At 35.4% G+C, this 12,701-nt stretch overlaps 1 protein-coding gene across 2 annotated transcripts in view; it reads left to right on the plus strand.

The window, feature by feature from the left end:
- Positions 1–12,701, plus strand: part of znf407 (zinc finger protein 407) — a 41,750-nt gene that overhangs the window by 648 nt on the left and 28,401 nt on the right. Inside the window, exon 1 of one of the 2 annotated variants that reach the window (XM_073871770.1) lies at positions 11,287–11,759. The exons of the other annotated variant lie outside the window; for it this stretch is intronic. The gene's annotated coding sequence lies outside the window, so the exon portion shown is untranslated. Of the gene's footprint in view, positions 1–11,286; positions 11,760–12,701 lie in introns of those variants that run through there. 2 annotated transcript variants of the gene reach the window in all.

The raw sequence follows: 12,701 nt of genomic DNA on the forward strand, positions 1-12,701 counted from the left end.
TACACTCTGTCTTAATGTGAATGTAATTTTAACTATTTCCACGTTTGTGGAAGACGTATATATACAGACTAAATATAGTTTTATAAGCTAACCCACAAACATTGAGGAAATGGTGGGATATTGGTAATAAATCATTCAATGTGTAGAGGTTTTCTTGTATTTAATTATTATCAATTATATAATCTATTCTGTTAACGTTTAACAAAGTAAATCTAAAAAATAAACACTGTATGTTTATTTGAACATTAAAAATAGGGATGCTCCGATCCTCCTGTTATCAGGGCCGTAACGTTACACAGAATTTCATAAACACGAGTTCAATATATTTATTTTGGTAGGGCATGCATCCTTAAAAAAAAGATTTTCCTGCCCTACATATATGTATGTTAAGACATCAGAAGACCAAAGAATCAGATAACTATAGATTTGAAACCATGTCAGTATGCAGTAAAATGAGCCAAAGTCCAAATATATGCAGTTGGGGCAATAAAGGCAAAATTTGTTTGTTTGCTGTGGGGTCTAGAAATGTCTAAACATTAAAAGGTGAATATTAAAGCTGCAAGCAGTGATGAAAGGGTCCTCGTATCCATGGCCATAGCCAGCCGATGGCCTTAGGAAAGCAGTGAACAGTGGGAAATATGCGTTTAAGTGGGTTAACATAAGAGGAATATGGCAATGTTATTAACTTAAATGTTGGTGTTGTTAGTGTTAGTTTCAGAAAGGTGGTTAAGTGAAAACTTGAACTGAGGGAAACTCTTAGTTTTCCGTTGCAAAATGAGAGGTAGGTTAAACTAAGACAGCGGGGTAAGTCAAGCCTGTTTCAGAAGGAGAGGTAACTTATACTCAGAGTCTGTTTCCTGAGTAACTACTTTGTGAACCTAACCTGGTCGGGAGGAGCAGGTTTTATCCTGTAAACTCAGAGGTTTTTGTGGTCTCCTCCCCATTTTTAAAGGAGTCCGTTTAATATTGTTAGTTGCTTTAGTATTGCTCACATTTTTTATTACATAGACTGTAAAATAAATTTGTGCAAACCATTTTAACTTACTACTTTATATTTTTTATATATTACACTAAACTTTCAACTAAAAAATTAAATTGAAATGACTTGTAAATCTAATATGATATACTTAGGTGCATAGACCGTCTAAGTGACTAAAATGTTATGCTTTTATGTAGGATCCTGTAGATCAGTGGTTCTCAAACTGGGGACCGGGGCCTAAAAAAATAAGGCTACAAACCAGCAGCACTACTTTGTATTATTTAATTTTTTGTTTAATTAAAATGTTACGTTTTAAAAGAGTTTTTTTTGTCATAAATTTTCTTTGGGGGGCCGCACACTGAAAAAGTTTGAGAACCACTGCTGTAGATGATGTTGTTGCATTCATTTGTAGAAATTTACATTTATGTCGTGAGAGGATTTTAAGCCCCGGAATGTTTTTTTGTCGTCATCCACTTGCATTTATGTGAGCAGAATTATTATTATTTGTTGCAGTCATTTTAGATATATAAATATCCTTATATGACTAATATCAGTCTTTGTGGCCGTGCTCTTACATCTGAACAGTTGCCTTTACGTTTCTTATGAATGCACTAGTCAGAGCCGCTGGTCTAGACTAGTGGGTAGTGCTGTGCGCAGTGGTTTGGGCAGACGTACTGTCGGCGACATGAGTTCGAATACTGCCTGGTCGTATTTCTGTTTTATTCATGACAAATATTTGTAAAGTTCGTAGCCTTTTATGCCCAAGTATTATGCCTAATTTCATTTTTAGCTGAACTGCTCCATCCATGGGATTACATCTGCATGAAAATTAATATAATAACATACAGTTCTCAGTATATTTACTTCTGATATTTTACCATGATGAAAAATTTAATGTACGCATTTACTAGAGTAGGAATTTACAACAACAACTTTTTTCTTTAAATATGCTCGTAGTTGCGGTACACTTGCAGTAACACTTTCAGTTTTAGTAGTAAAAAGGATTAATACCTCTTTGTCACGTGCTGTTGCCATGGTGAATCGTTATTTCGGAGCTGATGATGGCTTTACATAGTGGCTGTGGACGCGCTTAACTCGGAGTCAACCTACTCAGAGTCGATTGAACTAACTAATTTTAGCTGTTTAGCTTCAACCATAAACACACCTGAAGCAGCCAATTATAATCTTACTAGGCATACTAGAAACTTTTAGGCAGGTGTGCTGAGGCAAGTTGGAGCTAAACTCGGCAGGACACCGACCCTCCAGGACCAAAGTTGCCCATCCCTGATCTAGAGCGTGGAACGCAATGCTTCGTGTTTGGTGAATAAGAGAATGCCAATTCAAAGTAAAAACATGTCATTTGAGTACAGCTATAAATATTTAATTTAGATCATAAAAACAATTGATAAGTCCAGTGCAGTAAAAATTTACTTAATTACCAAGTTATGGTAGGGCTTGGCGATATGCCCAAGAAAATGATCAAGAAAATGTTTTCCATATCAGTCGATCGATATCGATAATTATCATGATGAATGACAAATCTTTATTCCTGTCAAATTTAAAGAATGATTTTTGTTCCTGAATGAAAGTTGAAAAAACAGGGAGTTAATTTTGCTTTTGAACTACTTTTTATTCAGAAAATGACAAGTACAAATACTAAAATCTTGATTTACTTATCAGGCATCTGTATTAAATGTAAACATATTTGTTATGATATGAACCTTTTCTGACACAGCAAGTATGAGGCTACTGTTACGTTAAGACCCAAGTCAGTTTAAGTTTTAATACTGATTAACATCCAGCTGTTTATGTTCACTTAAACTAAGGTGACCAGATTTTTTAAATGAAAACCGGGGACATTTCCTAGTTAAATGGTGAAAATATCATAAAAATCTGATTTGTTGTTATCTATGAATTAAAAAATGGGGACATGTTTTTTTTAAGTTTTCTTTTTTTATTGTTGTGGGTTCACTGCAAAAAATGACTTTCTTCTTAATAGTATTTTTGTCTTATTTTCAGTACAAATATCTAAAAAATCTTAAAACAAGATGCATTTTCTTGATAAGCAAAATCCCATGAGAAGAATCTAGCTTTAAGACAAAAAAAATTAAGTGAATTTGTGCTTAAAACATGCAAAAAATATTTTTCTTGAATTAAGTAGTGGTAGATTTTTTTGCTTGTTTTAAGCACAAATTTGATTTTTTTGGTCTAAAAATTAGACTTATATTCTTAGGTAGAAATGCAAGAAAATGCATCTTGACTTAAAAAAATGTTTTATTTGTACTGAAAACAAGAGAAAAATACTAATAAGAAAGTCATTTAGTCTAATTCAATTAATTGAACATTTTCTGTAGCCTAAAAATCAATTTTCTCCCGTTTTTTACACAAGACGTACCTCATCAAAAATGACTTCTAAGGTACTACTTCAGCTGATTTCATAACATTGTAAACGTGAAGAACAGAAGGAGTAATGCAAAATGTAAACAGCCTACACAAAACAAATGCTCCGTAACATACTGTGATCAGTTCACTTCATTGGTTTATTATTTTAATTTAACAAGAGTAGTTACACTCTAAAAATGGTTGGGTTAAAAACAACCCAATTGGCAACCCAGCGCTGGGTAAATATTGGACAGAACACATGCTGGGTTAAAGTAACCCAGCCCGTTGGGTAATACATTTTAACCCAGCAGGTTGGGTTGTTGAAAAAACCCAACGTGTAGTCATTTTAACCATTTATGGGATTAATATTCTGGGTTTGGGTTATTTTTGCTGGGTTATTTTTTATCATGTGCATTATTGTAAATCAAAACCATTGTGAACAACAAATAAAGGTTTATTTGACTGCAAAATCACTACAAATTCTAATATTACATTTTTACAGTTGGCAGTTGCAAAATCATTTAAAGGACTGCTTACTGACCCAAGTATAAATATATTTATTAAATATCAGAAATCATGCACATTGAAGTAACAATGTAGCAGGTTGAATCAATTTGTTTGAATTTAAGACAGAATTTGTAATTTTACAGTATATAAATGAAATACTGAAATGTACATAAACAAAACTACAGCAGTGTAAGAAAAGAAACAATGTAATTGTTAAATTAAAAGTAAAATTATTCATAGATGTGTAAAGTTTTTAACAGAACAAATGTTTTAAGTTTCACAGTATGGAATGTATTTGACTAAAAATACTTAATTTATTAAAGTTACTCTTTGCGAACAAAGATGTACAAAGGAATCGAACAGCAGAGGATTCATCCATTTGGAAAATTGCCTGGGGTTTTATTTTCAAGCAGGTAAAATACCTTTAAACCATAGACTGTAAAAAAATATGAAAGTAGTGTCTGTGACGTCACCCACTGGTTTGTGAAGAGCATTTTTTAAGCTTAAAGTAGGCGGTGCGTGCCGTCGCCATCTTGGAGTTTAAGTCACTTCCGTATTGGCTCCATCAGAGAGACTGGTTGAGAAAAAAGATTGAGAGATCTGCTACATGGTTCCCATGGCCAGGACGAAAGGAAAGGGTTTCAAGGATTTTGTCCAGGGAAGAAATTCCACCACATTTGTTGCAATCTACAAAACAGAAAAAAAAATTGTGGTCTGAACTGAATGATCAGATTTACGTATTCAGAAAACCATGTGGGCCAAGTGAATTATCCATTTTATAAAAATTATAATGCTTCCTTTTGCATCCCTGGTCGCATTACCACCACGTGTGAGATTTTTTTTCAAAAATGCAATGACCTGTTGTCGGTTTGCATAAGACTTTGGTGTTACACTCCTTTAACTGTTGTGCCAACAACAAAGGCTGCAAACCACACAGACTGACAAATAGGATGATCTGACTATAAAGAACAAAGTGCTGCAGTACTAAATTTAGCAGATAATTAAGACATTCCCAATACATTTTAAATAGGAATTATTAAATGATATACTTACTGGATGAAGTTGTATGAAGGCCTTGCTAGCCTCATCAATGGATGGACGTAAAAACTCTGCACACTCTAGAAAAAGAATTGGAAAACAACATCACATCTGATCTCTGCTAAAAACATAACATCTCTGTTACAGTATCAGCCACAGATCAGAGGGTTGGTCAATATAAATTTGAAATCACAGGAGAAACCCAAAAATATTATGAAATAACATTCATAACACATAACACACTCAATAACACATCTAAATTCATATAACAAATATACATGTTTGTTAACCGATAGTCACTTCCACGCAGCCTCCGTCTTGGTGACAAATACGTTTATGTTTTCAAGTTCATATCCAAACACTTAAATTATTATTTAATTTTAAAAGAGAGGACAAAGCAATATACATATAAGACACCGGTTCTTGGTAACGCGCTGTTTCGTTTTCATTTATCGACGAGTTACCTGACGTATCGACGGTGAATTGAGTGCTGCTTGTCCCTGCCTCTCACTGACAGTGTTGACGCCGGCTCCGCGATTCTCCGCCGCCTGTAAAGTTTACTTGTGCTCGCGGTCTGTCTTTCCATATCGAATGACGAGAAAACAACTCGTTTGTCACTAAATTTAAGTTAATAGTGTCGGTGTCGCTATGGCTAAGCTGGGTAAACTATGTGCGTGTGTGACACAAAAAGCCAAAGTGGGGTTGCGGAGGTCGACTCGGTTCCGGTTTTGACTTGCTTTGTTAAAGGCTTACAGAAATTGTCATGAGTTAATAAATCAACCGTGTGATGGGGATTTTGTAGCATCGATTTTAATAATTTTATTAATATGCCATATTAAACATCTTAGAACGATTATTCAAGTCAATTTGTGTAAATGGCGATCTGAGGTAACAGTCGTCATTCCTCTAAATTACACCCGTCGTCTTAGTCTGTATAAATTAACACTTTGCTGTCTCGCAAAATGTTATAATCTTGTTTATATTCATGAAAAACATATAAACTTACCTTGAAACAACTGCTTCCAGTGACTCTTTCACGTGGACCGTTGCTGCAGCACATTCAACATCAAGGGTGCGAAGCACCTGAGCCTCTTCAAACAACCCAGCATAATAACCCAGCAGTTTTAACCCAACAACCAGAAAACTGAAACTACCCAAAAAGTGTTTAAAATGTTAAAAAATAACCCAGCAAAACAACCCAACAGACTCAACCCAGCATTTTGGGTTAAAAAATAACCCAGCCATTTTTAGAGTGTAGTACCTTAAGCCCCCATAACTTTAACTGTTTTCATATCTTATGATAACTTGATTGATGATAATGATGCTTTCTCATGTGTCTCGTCGTAAAATCTTCATCGCTAAATCAGTGGCGTGTGCAGCTCGCGGCCCCTTCTGCTGGTGAAAATAATCATTACATGATTGCTCCGGTCTGGTACTTCAAACGCTATATGTTGATTGGGTTTTTCAGTGTATTTGCTGGTTGTTTTGGACATGCTGTAAAACGGGGACATTTCCGGGGACAGTTTCAGTCGGAGACAGAACACCAAAAAACGGGACTGTCCCCGGAAAACAGGGACGTCTGGTCACCCTAACTTAAACAAGAAAGAAAACGTAGTTCACTGATCACGCATGTATTATACATATACAAGCTATACACGCTGCTGTTTTTCCTCAGCTTTCCTGAATTTGTGTGCGGACGTGTAAAAGTTAAGGCTGTCAACTTTAGTCATTTAGTCGACTAATCGGTCATTGCCGTCTTTGTCGACTGACATTCTTATTGGTTGACCAGTTGCATAATTAATTTATTTTCACCAGTAAAGAAATTTTCATTGATTTACTTTTTGATATTTATTCCTTTTATAAGCAGTTATATATTACTGTATTCTAAATATAATTAGCCTATGTTTTATCCACAACTTTAAATGGTTTAATTTAGGGTATTTTGTAACAGCAACACAGTTTAACGCAGTGAAGTGCAGATTAAGTTTTGTTTTTGTAAATCCTCCTTAGACATGATTTTTACCACTTAATTAAGTTTTGCTTTATAGAAAGCATTTCTTTAAAGTGAATTTGGTTTGGATAAATTGTTTCTTAATTTTATTAAATGTTTCATCAACCATTTGCATGTATTTAATAAATAAAAAGCAAATATAGCAGACAATATAATAACCACGCATGGAGGCGCCGGCACAGCGTGTTCACTTGCATTGCATTGTTAACTAGAACGCACCTAATCATGAAAGAATAAACCTCAGCGTAGGCCTATATGCCTCATACATTAGCATTAAATATCTTTGCTGCATTCGTTCTAGAACATACAAGGGCTTTCTTGCACACAGCGAGTTAGACCTGCCTTGGCCAGTGCGTCTTTTACGCATTCTTAAGGTGCCTGTTTTTCCATTAGTTTTACCGTGTTGCAGTCTATTAGACAACATTCCGCATAAGATGGGCTTAGATTTGGAAATACATTACATCTACATTTCAGTGGAAACAGATAAGGTGATGATGATCATTATTGTTAGCACTACCTCAAACTAAAGGGGCGTCTCTTCGGAGCTCACATTTTCTTAAATGAGCTGTGGCACTGTTTCAAATGAGCTTCTTACGCTAAAGAAACGCCTTTATTTTCAATGCGATCACCTTGTACCCAAACCATTTCGAAACTAAGGAGCCATTTGTCCTCCTATTCCGCGTTGCGGGACTTATGTTTTTGTTTTATTTATACAGTTGACGCGTTTGAAAATAGCCTAAATAATGTAACAAAACGAAAATAAATCTATAGGCCTTCCTACTATACAGCCTTTTATTATTAGGATTGTTTTTAGGCTATTTTGTGTGTGTGTGTGTGTGTGTGTGTGTGTGTGTGTGTGTGTGTGTGTGTGTGTGTGTGTGTGTGTGTGTGTGTGTGTGTTTGTTTTAAAACGCCTAGATCGGCTGGACAAAAGTTAACCCATAGCTTCGAAAGTAAAGAAGAATATACAGCCTGTATAAACGAGAGCTTTTGGTAGGATTTTTCATTATTTGGCAGTTTTATTATTAGTTATATATTTGTAGCGTGTGGTGTGGTCAGGTGCGTGATAAGATGTTGATAAGTGATTGATAATGTTTACGCACTCTGCATAACGTTGCGCACACTCTAAAAACGTTGGGTTAAAATGAACCCAACTTGGATTGTTTTGTAACCAAACATTGGGTTAGATATGGACCAATTTTTTAACCCATCTGTTGGGTAAAACTAACTTTTTGTTAGGTTGAAACAACCCAATGTTTGGTTAATGTGTTTTTAAAGTTGTACAAAATGTTTAAAAGTATCTTCTCTTATTTTTGTGAAATTTTGGTGGTTTGAATTAGTTTAATATCTTTCATTGTGGTGTCGATAAACAACAAAGCATAGATTTAATTGAAAAAGCATATTTATTGCCCATGAACAATACAAGAGTACATAGCCCTACACAAACAATCAAATTTCTGATAAAAATTATATTAGTATATTTCATATCTTAATCTTAAATGACAAATGCCCATATTAACATTACAATTAGATCAAGTAAAGCAAGTTGAGCAAGTAAGGGATAATGTATTGGCAGCAGGTTATCACAGAAAAAAGCAAAACGATAGAATCACGCACATCCAAATTAAATACGGGTGCAGGATCAAATAAATATATAAGCAACAAAAGAGAAAGATCCGCACACCAAACAAGCTCCCTTTCACATAATTTATTAGAGTGACGTTTCGGGTCTCTACGACCCTTCCTCAGACTAACCGGATATACACACAGTTGCCTTTTATAATCAATGTGTCACGTGATTACACCACATACATATAACACAATTCATTCAATACGCACAATATTCATCATTTAAAATGTACAACATTCAAATGTACATATCCATAGACACATACAATACCATTAAAAATACACATATATAAATCTACATCTAGAATATTGCACCACGCCCGTGTAAAACATACAAAATATTACTCAACGTACTAACTAGACACACTACATAGTGATAAATGGACATATTGCTTCTCACATGTATGTACATACAATCACAAATCACCATATGCATTAACATCAATACATGTCTTCATCAAATTTACTAGGTACAAAATTCATATTTAAAGAAGTATAATAAAGGCATCTGTTATTAAAGGGATAGTTCGGCCAAAAACGATATTAAACCCATGATTTACTCACCCCCAAGCTGTCCGAGTTGCATATGTCCATCGTTTTTCAGACAAAAACATTTTCGGATATTTTATAAAATTTTTTATTTCTTTGTGTTAATTAATTGTATTGTTGGGGGTTCCAGAAATAGTCCACTACCTACACGCCAAAAAAAGGGGGTCCATCCTTCACAAATTAAATCCACACGGCTCCAGGATGATAAACAAAGGCCTTCTGTGGGTAATCTGTGCGGTGTTGTTGTAGAAATATCCATATTTAAAATGTTATTAACATTATAAACTACGGCCTCGTGCCTCTGGCCTAATCACAGCCGTGATGATATAGAGCTATATCACACGACTCCGAGAGCGATATTGCTTTTATACAACAGGTCGACGGCACACGTTTGAAAAACGAAAACTAGAAAACAACAACAGAGTTATTTTAAAAGCCTCTTTGTTTGAGAACTACTTCTTCCGCCACGGATTTGAGGGCGGCCAGAATGACAGGTAAAACTTTCGGCTGCTTTGAAGCTCATAACAACTCAATGGACGGAAAAGCCATTACTTTATATTACCGTTTCTTGGTCACAAAGTGTAGTTTTAAGATTAGGTCAGTCGAGAATGTATATGTATTATATTTAAATCTGCAGTCGATTAGTAAAGATAGCGCCTGTTTGAATGTTTGCTTAGTGAGATTCGGTACGAATGAGAACCAAAGCATGAGCGGACGTCAGTGTTCACTCGCCCCGCTGACCACCACCCTCTCTGGGCTACATCTCTGAAAGGGATTCCCTGGCTCTCATGTTGGCCTTGTTTGTTTATGATCGTCAAAATGAGATTAAATCAGCAGTATTTGGTGTCATGATCAAACTATTACTTGTTTTTTAATTCATATTTAGTGTCTTTTGTGTTGTTATTGTTTTGGCGCGAGGTAAAAGTTAATAAAACTATTTGTATAACGTTACTATTGCTTTCTCATTTATTCTTAACGTGATACGAGCACTCGATTATTATTATTAAACTTTGTTCTTGTCAGTACTATATAAAACGTTTTTTTATAAGTGTCAGAGAGATGTTTTTGCATGCTGCTTATAAATAACGTTATACCAGTGGCGATATCTCATAACATGTTTTAATAGTCACGTCACGATAAAGTAAATGATCAATGTCCACATTTAAAAGCTGCGGTGCACACCTGGAGTTCCACGGTGTTTTCGCGTTCTGATAAGAAATATAGCTCCAGAAAAAAAACGAGTGTTTATATTCCTCTTTCCAAGTGTTAATCGTCCACACGATGTGACAAGACATTACTCCCATTAACTTTAACGTAACACCCAAGAGCGCTGATCTTTGACGGAATAATAACTTCCGATTGGGGATTCACAGACTGATTTATGAGCTAGTAAACTAATGAGACACACGGAGAGTGATTCACACAGCGCGTCTGTGTTTTTCCATTCAGAGATGAGCCTGCTTAGGACCTCCATTCACTAGGTGGCGGAATGATTCGAAAGGTGAAGCGGTTACAGTGCCGATATCAGCACAATATCGCATAGCTCTTAGCCAATCAGATTCGAGAACCAGAAAGAACTGTTGTATAATTTTCAATAATACTTCAATGTTAATTCATGCGATAATGAATGCTATATGGCCTAGCTTGTCAATGAACTACGGCTGCGTGTACGAAATGGTGCGTCATCTGAAAACAGGTGATGGCAATTTGCTACTAATCACAGAACCGGCTTTACCGATGAGATGCGCTTGACAATTTTATAAGATTAAAGGGGTAGTTCACCCAAAAATGAAAATTCTGTCATAATTTACTCACCCTTGTGTTGTATAACCTGTATAAATATCTTTGTTTTGTTGAACAGGAAGGAAGATATTTTGAGGAATGTTTGTAACCAAACCATTCGTGGACCCCATTTACTTCCATAGTAGGAGAAAGAATACTATAGAAGTAAACGGGGTCCACGAATGGTTTGATTACAAACATTCCTCAAAATATCTTCCTTCATGTTCAAAAGAACACAGACATGTATACAGGTTTGTAACAACATGAGAGTGTTAAAAGTAAACTTTTACTTCTTCCAAGAACAGAAAGCTGTGGAGCATGTTTGTTACCATAATGTTTGATTCCTGTTCTTTGTTGTCGTCTTGTCGTCTAAACTGTGTTTGCAATGGTGGATCGGTTACTTTTATTCACCTATCCTAAATGTTAAATCAGTGCTGCCCTGACGGCCTGTTAGACCAATAATTTGAAAAAGAAATAATTTTTATTGCGTAAAGTGTCGAACGCGGCCATCCGCGTGTACCCGCGGGAGTATACTTGGAAAGCTGTGCGGACGCAGATGCGGAAAAAAGGTATACCCCGGCCTTAACCCAACTAATTACTCTTTCCTATAGGTTGCACATAAGGGGAAAAGTAGCTTTATTCCACTTAAGAAGAGTTGTGCACTTTTAAGCACTTTTTAAAAATAAATCTCTTTACATACATTTTTTTTTTCTATTTGAAAGCAATAATTTCGTTATTTTACTAACCCAATGACTCCTCCGTGCTTTCCAATAGGTTGCATGTAAATATCTGTGCATATGTGCCACCAGGTCTTTAGCACCGTGGGGAGCAGCCAGCACTTCAATCCGCAGCTTAATAAAAATAGACAAAGTGAACAAGTTGGTATGTCTGGCCAGAAACATCGAAATTTAAACATGGTCTGTGTATGTAAATCCTGTGTTTCGATCGGAGTGTTGTTCCCGTTTTCTTGTTCTTGGTTTTCGCTGACTTCTGGGTTTATATCTTAATCTCCTGAGACACTACAATAGGGTACTAATATTATTAATATGGGCTGTTTTCTTGTAAAAAATTAAATATTTTAAGTTAAATGTACAACATGTAAAAAGCCAAGATTCTGGCAATGTCAAGATCAAATGCCTTAGTTTTCACAGACTAAGACACGTCATGTCTCAGACATAGACTACAGTATTTAAAATATAAATATAACTAATGCATATATTCTAATTTAATTTATAGAGCAATTCCCGCAAAGATTTTAGGTTAAAGGGGACATTCCACAAGACGTTTTCAAGATATTAAATAAATATTTGATGTCCCCAGAGTACATTATGTGAAGTTTTAGCTCAAAATAGGAACTTTATGGGTCTGAGCAAAAGTGCACCGTTTTTGTGTGTATCCCTTTAAATCAAGACAGAGCATCAGGGAGATTTCCTCACGAAAGAAGTTATGTAAGCGATGCTAAGCATTATATATTTGAACAAGTTTAAAAAGTCAATCATCTGTTTTATGCATACTTAAAGGAATAGTCTACTCATTTTCAATATTAAAATATGTTATTACCTTAACTAAGAATTGTTGATACATCCCTCTATCATCTGTGTGCGTGCACGTAAGCACTGGAGCGCGCTGCGACGCTTCGATAGCATTTAGCTTAGCCTCATTCATTCAATGGTACCATTTAGAGATAAAGTTAGAAGTGACCAAACACATCAACGTTTTTCCTATTTAAGACGAGTAGTTATACGAGCAAGTTTGGTGGTACAAAATAAAACGTAGCGCTTTTCTAAGTGGATTTAAAAGAGGAACTATATTTAATGGCGTAAT

Source organism: Misgurnus anguillicaudatus, chromosome 10 (assembly GCF_027580225.2).
Source record: "Misgurnus anguillicaudatus chromosome 10, ASM2758022v2, whole genome shotgun sequence".
Lineage (NCBI taxonomy): Eukaryota > Metazoa > Chordata > Actinopteri > Cypriniformes > Cobitidae > Misgurnus > Misgurnus anguillicaudatus.